General features: G+C 39.3%; 1 protein-coding gene across 2 annotated transcripts in view; it reads left to right on the top strand.

Moving 5' to 3' along the window:
* Positions 1-5,612: 5,612 nt before the first annotated feature.
* LOC109878761 (NACHT, LRR and PYD domains-containing protein 5-like) overlaps positions 5,613-8,304 on the top strand; it is a 109,608-nt gene continuing 106,916 nt past the window's right edge. For both annotated transcript variants that reach the window (XM_031814741.1, XM_031814739.1), the window contains exon 1: positions 5,613-5,653. The gene's annotated coding sequence lies outside the window, so the exon portion shown is untranslated. The remainder of the gene's footprint in view (positions 5,654-8,304) is intronic.

The raw sequence follows: 8,304 nt of genomic DNA, 5'->3' as shown, positions 1-8,304 counted from the left end.
ACAGAAAGTCCTTCTGATATTTACAAAAGAGTCCCCTTCTTAGCAGCAGAGGAGAATAGCTGGGTTGCGGCGACAGACTGCTGGTCTCTCTGGGTAGGCGCGGGTCGTAGCGGACAGAGGTACCTGATCACACGTAGCATCAGAAGAACAGGCAGATTCCGACAGGATGGGACAAGGGTGAAGCAAACAAGATGATAGTTTGGTTCTGGCATGAGAAACTCAAACGAGAATCTGACAAAGAAAGAAGCAGGAACAGAGAGAGAAATAGAGACCTAATCAGAGGGAAAAAGGGAACAGGTGGGAAAAGAGTGAACGAGGTAGTTAGAGAAGATGAGGAACAGCTGGGGGAAGGAGAGGAAGAGAAGGTAACCTAATACGACCAGCAGAGGGAAACGGAGTGAAGAGAAAGAACAGGAACAAGACATAATATGACAATACATGACAAAATGAAAGATAAACATCTTGTTAATCTACCCATCATGTCCGATTTAAAAAAATGTTTTATAGCTAAAACACAACATATGATTATGTTAGATCACCGCCAACTCCAAAAAATACCCAGAAAAAAAATTTCTCTGCCATGTTGGAGTCAACAGAAATACGAAACGACATGATAATTATTCCCTTACCTTTGATGATCTTCATCAGAATGCACTCCCAGGAATCCTAGTTCCACAATAAATTGTTGTTTTGTTCGATAATGTCCATTATTTATGTCCAAGTAGCTACTTTTGTTAGCGCGTTTAGTACACACATCCAAACGCTCGTGCAGGTCCAGGCGAACGTCGGACGAAAACTAAAATCTAAAATAAAAAATATATTACAGGTCGAATAAACTTGTCAAACTAACTATAGAATCAATCTTTAGGATGTTGTCATCCTAAATATTCAATAACGTTCCAACCAGAGAATTCCTTTGTGTCTGTAGAAATAATGGAACGCAAGTCGATAGCACTCTGCCAGACCACTGACTCAAACAGCTCTATCCGACTCAACATCACAGTAGAAGCTTCATTCAATGATCTACAGACTGTTGACATCTAGTGGAAGGCGTAGGAAGTGCAAACAGATCCATATCCCACTGGGATTTCAATAGGTGATGAGTTGAAAATCGACCAGCCTCAGAATTCCCACTTCCTGTTTGGGCTTTGCCTGCCATATGAGTTCTGTTATATTCACACACATCATTCAAACAGTTTTAGAAACTTTAGAGTGTTTTCTATCCAATAGTAATAATAATATGCACATATTAGCATCTGGGACAGAGTAGGAGGCAGTTCACTTTGGGCACGCTATTCATTCAAAGTGAAAATGCTGCCCCCTATATGGCAGACAAACAAGTTCCCTACCTTCTCCCTTTTCCACTTGCCTCCATTTTAAAGTAGTGCTGCAGTAAGTTGGTTGTAAATGTGGATTGAACAGACATTCCGATATATTTTCAATAACTGACAACTCCATTTCTATTCATAATATCATAAATAAATATAATACCATTTTTTTTTAATTCATAAAGAAAGTTTTTTTTAAAATGAATCAATATATTTGAGTTTAACCATTACATTTGTTGAACATTTTTTTTCTACCTTTTACGGAGTATAAAACTGAAATTGTAATCAGCTTTGTATGGCTTGTTGAAGAAAGAAATTTTATTTTCAATTAGTCAGAAATGAGAAGTTGTAATCTGTATAAAGGCAAAAAAGCTATTTTTAAACAAAGGATGAGATTTTCTTAATCTACTGGAGAACCATTTTGGGTTTAATTAATTATAATTTATGTATGGGGGGAAGATTTTAGTGAGAGGTTTAAAGAGCTTTAATATTAAATTTTAGCCCCCCAAACTCATATTCAATATTTAAATGGGCACGTTTAATTTTGTCTGGCTTAGCATTCCAAATAAAATTCAATAAATTTTTCTAAGCAATTAAATATAGTTTTTGGTTCCTAAAATGGTTCCATAGTGCTCCTGTTTGAGTTTTAACATGATAAAGAGAATGTATTCTGTTTCTGGGTAGTTTACTGTACACACACCTGTTACGTGATCATTCATACACACCTGTTACGTGATCATTCATACACACCTGTTACGTGATCATTCATACACACCTGTTACGTGATCATTCATACACACGTCTGCTAGGATCATAACACACCTGTTCAGAAATAACATATAAAGAATATAAAAGGAGTGACCAAGATCCAATAAATTTGCTTTATATGTGAGGTAACCAATCAGAAAGGTAGTTGATGGCCGGTAAACCAATCAGAAAGCTAGTTGATGGCCGGTAAACCAATCATAAAGCTAGTTGATGCCGTATGAACCTAAAGTGGTCTTGGTGATACCAACCCTCCTCCCAGAGAGCTACTGGGTCTGCAGGCTTTTGCTTCAGCCCTGCTCTAACACACCTCATTCTGCCAGTCAAGGTTCTGATTAGACTGATTAGTAGAATCAGGTGTGTTAGAGCAGGGTCGGAGTAAAAGCCTGCACGGCCAGTAGCATCTCTCCAGGAGTATGTTTCGCCGTCCCGTTTTAATTCTACATATTCCTCTATCTCCATGGTAACCCCCTGAGCATGACCATTGACCTTTACTGATCAGCCAAAGCTGTCCCAAATGGCATCCTATTCCCTATACAGAGCCCTACACAGCACTACATAGGGAATAGGGCCCTGGTCTAAAGTAGTGCACTATATAGAGAATAGGGCCCTGGTCTATAGTAGTGCACTATATATAGGGAATAGGGCCCTGGCCTAAAGTAGTGCACTATATAAGGAATAGGGCCTTGGTCTAAAGTAGTGCACTATATAGGAATAGGGCTCTGGTCTAAAGTAGTACCACTATATAGAGAATAGGGCTCTGGTCTAAAGTAGTACCACTATATAGGGAATAGGGCTCTGGTCTAAAGTAGTGCACTATATAGGGAATAGGGCCCTGGTCTAAACTAGTGCACTATATAGAGAATATGGTACCATTTAGGACTCACCCTTTAACTTGGTGAATATTCCACCACACTTCTGTCTGTTCACCATTAGTTGGCTGGGAAGCCTGTAAACATTCATCTAATACACACACATTAAGAATGAGACACACACACACACAGTAACGCAAAAACATCTATTGCCCCGTGTCCAGGTAAATAATGTGCCAAACTGATCAAACTGATCAGTCCTCTGTCTGTCGCTAAGCAACGGTCACTAGGCTGACACTACAACCCAGCACCATGGATACAGGAAACTGGCCCATGTCCAGCTGTAGCATACGGGTCCATACAAATAGTGTGATCATAGACTACAGAGTTTGTGTGATTGTCTCTGGTTTAGACGTGACAGTCTAGTGTGCAGAGATGAGTGGGAGAGGGGAGTCTAGAGCTGTTTTCGAATACCCATACTAACATACTGTATACTACATAATGAGAAAATACTACATACTATTAGTTCATTTTAGTATACTGTAACCAACCAGCTCGTTGCTTTCTCTACCGGAAGTTGATGCTGTTGCTATGCAACCTCTTGCTAGCTAGTTAGCATAACAAATTACTTATTAGACATTGTTCGACTTTGGGTGCGTTATTCAATTCAATCTGGAGTGCTGGACGCTCAGACAGAGGAGTAGGGTTGATTTGAGCTTTCTGGTGCTGCTGGAAACAATTTAATTACGCTTTTTCCCCCCCGATGTTTACTGACACTGGTCATATTCAACGGGTGTTGAGCGCCTCGTAAATTCACTATTCTGCGCTCTGGTCTCTCAGGCGAGATGCTCTGAAATCGGAGTAGAGAGACAGAGAATGTACGAAAGCACAAGGACTATACCATTTAGCTGAGCTAAGAATGACGGGAATAATCAAGTCAATAAACGTTGAGTAGTTAGTTAGCCTGTAGTTAATATACTGACACGTTTGATGTATAAGTAGCCAACTACTGTAGCGTTAGGTAGGTAGCTAACATACCGGTACATACAGCTGTAATGATATGCTATGTGGTTCGTAAGGACAGCGTAGCTAGCAAATTATCAGCCAACATTACGTGTAAGGTAACTTATTTGAAAAGTAATTACTTTCTTACATTGCTCAACATTTTCTTAACATTTGTCATAATTAGTTAAAGCAATGAATTTGTATCCGCTGTCGTTGGACTTCAGCAACATACTTTCCGCTATTTTCTTAAACTCTGAAAACTATGTGAAGCCCCGCCCATTTCCGGAAGAATTGCATTATGGGCCCAAAGTACGGAATTAGTGTGCTCTGCTTGTAAACTTCATATTTTGGCGAATAGGAACGAGATCCGGGAACTTTTGGCATACTAAACTATATCATACTATGACCAATAAGCATACTATATGCTTAAAATCTCGTCACAAATAGTACGGTTAGTGTGGTTAGTATGAGTATTAGGAAACGGACTACCAACTGTAATGACACCCTATTGGAGGAGATTGTAAACGTGTATTGTGATGTTATTGGAATGTACTTACTGTATTTGCATAATCACTGTGAATGTGTCTGGGAAACTGGCTCTGAGAATTTGGCATTCAACTTAAAACCACAGAAATGTATTTTGTGAATATATTGTACAGTGTTGGCCTGTTAGAGGTTCATGAGAGAGGCTGAATATCAACACAACCATCTCAGTCTATCAGCAGTTTTCTCAGTGAGAGCCTCATGTCTGGAACACATTGACCATTGACAGACATAAGGAGCTGTGTAACCTGTCACCCCTTTACCAATGACTTGAGAGTGGCTGAAGGACAAATAAGGAGCTGTTCAACCTACGTTGATCTACCTGCCCAGGGACTACAGTTTTTTTTTTTTAAATTTTAAAATTTATTTCACCTTTATTTAACCAGGTAGGCTAGTTGAGAACACCTTTATTTAACCAGGTAGGCTAGTTGAGAACAAGTTCTCATTTGCAACTGCGACCTGGCCAAGATAAAGCATAGCAGTGTGAGCATACAACAAAGAGTTACACATGGAGTAAACAATTAACAAGTCAATAACACAGTAGAAAACAAAGGGGGGGTCTATATACAATGCAAGTTAATGCAATGCAAGTTAAACTAGCTAGCTGGCTAAATCTGTCACATTTACAGAAATGATGATTGATGTGAAGTATCTCTGTCAAATACATTCTCAATAAATGACAGGAAAAGGAATGGAATGTATTTGTCTGTGCATGTCTATCTCTGAATGTGTGTTGGTCTCTGTGTGTGAATGTGTCTTTGATGAATGTGATTAGTTCAATGTAACTTCACATTATAAATAGTCTATTTTTAACTTCATATGCTATACATTATAATCAATATTTATTTTGGGGGGGGTTTGCAGAATAAGGGTTTACCATAACAACACAGATATGACCGTCTTGCGTCCTTCTGCCGAACCTGGTTGTTGTCACACTGCCCTCTGCTGGTAGCACTGTAAAACATCACTCAATCAAATCCTGATATAAAATAATACAAAATGCACTTGTACCAGATAAATTCATATTCTATGGGCTGAATACTGGCATTAAGTGTATGAAAACGTTACATGACATAAATGTGAATATATAATATAAACGTATACATGTTGAACCAGCCCACTGTGTTGAAATAGGAAGTACATTTATAAGGAAGTGAAGGAAGAAATGGACAATATCAGTAGAAGAAAAATGGTTCTAAGGTTTGTACTGTACCGTTCTTTTACAATTGTATGTAGAAAAGTGGTTCGGAGAAGTTAGGCCGTCGCACAGAGAGGTAAGACATCTGCAGAATTGTTACATTATTACAATACTGATTTCAACTTTCATTAATGATTATTTTAGGCTTCCTTTCATTGATGCTGATTCATATTGATCAGCCTAGTCAATATGAATCAATGTTATATTATAGTCTACAGGGCTATGAGGTAGGTAGGGTATGGGAGATTGACTGCACATGAACGTGATTATTGTCTTTGCGCTCTTTCACTTCGTGTATCACGTAAACTAGTTTATTTGAAAAATAAAAGTAATTCTCGTCAATATGGGCAAGAAAAAATGACGTGCGGCAACGGGTATTGAAACTAAATGAAGTGCTTATGTGAAAAGTTTATGCCGGGAACACAACAACTGGGAACAACTGGGACCTCCGAAAAATACGATGTCGGCTCTCTCTCGCGAAAGAGAACCGTTCAAATCGACTTTTCCCAGTCAGATTTAGTTTTTTTACCGAGATCCCTGTGGTTTTGAATGCGACATTAAGTTGATAAACTCAGAAAGGTGGTATTCTGCTTTGCTCACTAGTTAGCACATCCACAAAGTCAGAAGGTCCGCCTACCCGACCAATCAGATGAGGGAGTGTGATGACGTTTTAGCCTACCCGACCAATCAGATGAGGGAGTGTGATGACGCATTAGCTTACCCGACCAATCATATGGTTGCGGGAAACGCTGCCATCTCCAAATGGTAAATCTCGAGTTCAAGTTTTGAGAACCAAATAACGAAATACATTCAGGAACAAGAACTGGCAACGTCACTAAAATTCATACATCAGGAAAATACAAAAGTTTTGGCCAAAGAATTGAGTGGGCGTTTTTCTTTTTTTCGATAACTAGTATTTAAATGATTAGATCAACTGTTTGTTTTTTACGCACAACAAAGCCTTGACAAGAATGACGCGCTCGGCCCACTATTTATTGTTTCTGCAGTAAGGATTCACCCTCTTTAGAGAATTATTGTGTAACTTATCTGCAGGTAATCGTTGTATTGAGCTCAAAAAGCACCTCGTAGCTGTATGTAAACCAGGGAGCGAAATGAACGGCTTTTTCACCGATACAATTCGGTTACCGACGTTCACCAAAAAGATCCGTTCAAAAACACCCTGTCGTTATCGAACGACCCATCACTAGTTGAAACAGGAAATATTTGTATAAGGAAGTAGAGGAAGTAACGGACGTTATCGTCGAAGAAAAATGTTTCAGACGTTTGTAGCTTTCTTTTACAATGTAATGTAGAAAAGTATTTTTGAGAAGTTAGTTCATCATAAAGAGAGAGGTGATTTAGGGGTTAAGACATCCGCGAAGTTAATACAATATTGATTTAAACGTTCAATAATTATTATTTTAGGCTTATTTACATTGGTATTGATTCATAGTTATTAGCCTAATCAATAAGATCCAATGTGATGTGAGAAAGGCTTACAGGGCTATGAGGTATGGTATTATTGTTATCGGTGAATGACAGCACATTAAGGTGATTATTATCTGAGGAAACTGGCTCACTTTCACTTCCCGAAAGAAGACGTGCATTGGAATTATGTAAAGCTGTCATTAAATCAAATAGTCTGTGTCGTCAAGTAAATGTGACGTTCAACAATGTGCATATAAACTATTTAAATGTTGTGCTAAATCACATATTAAGTTAAAAGCTTTCTGGAGACAGATCAGGAAGGCGGTGGTCCGTTTGGCGAACTGCAGATGCGCTCGATAAACGTCACCGGCTCATCTATGCGCGTTGTGAACCCCGGGTTGAATCATCAGCACGCCTTTTCTCAGAATGTAAACCCCGGTGCGCCGGACGAGATAAACTGATCGCAACTCAAGTGAACTCAAGCAGTGCATGGGTCTATTCACTAAACCAGGGATGGGCAGCTGGCGGCCCGCAACCAAGAATAAAAAAACATTGTTTTGGAACTCAGTCTGGATCTCAACTTCCTGTTGACCGTTAGAATAATAGAAAACACACGGTGCAGTGTGTAAATGTGGTTGAGCATCAGTAGTCAGTCTATTAGCCCATGTTAGCTACATGTTTTTAGATTGGTAAATTAGTCTAGTGGCTGAACTTGTAGTAAGCATGGTTGAATTACCAACCGGGGTGGGTCCCATTGATCATCAGTTATCATATTAAAAACTGTTAACATTTGCCTCCACCTCATGGCAACATGTCCCCATGGCAACATGAGTAGAATTATCTGTAAAACTGAAAATGTTTTCTCCTGACCCATGGGGGTGTATGGATGTGGGTATGCAGACCCACGAGACACTGAGGCCCCTCATGATGACTGACGTTTTTTTGTGGCCCCCACCTTATCAATGGTCTCCACCCTGCACTAAATGATAAGGAGAGGGAACTACCTGAATTTGTCCAATAGAAACTCTCGTTGTTGAAACATTTTGCTCTCCTACCACGTTAATTATCCTAACCTACCATGTTAATGATCCTAACCTACCATGTTAATTATCCTAACCTGCCACGTTAGTTATCCTAACCTGCCACGTTAATTATCCTAACCTGCCACGTTAATTATCCTAACCTGCCACGTTAGTTATCCTAACCTGCCACGTTAATTATCCTA

Source organism: Oncorhynchus kisutch, unplaced genomic scaffold, assembly GCF_002021735.2.
Source record: "Oncorhynchus kisutch isolate 150728-3 unplaced genomic scaffold, Okis_V2 Okis07a-Okis12b_hom, whole genome shotgun sequence".
In the NCBI taxonomy this organism is placed as follows: Eukaryota; Metazoa; Chordata; class Actinopteri; order Salmoniformes; family Salmonidae; genus Oncorhynchus; species Oncorhynchus kisutch.
This window is presented reverse-complemented; position numbering and strand designations above follow the sequence as displayed.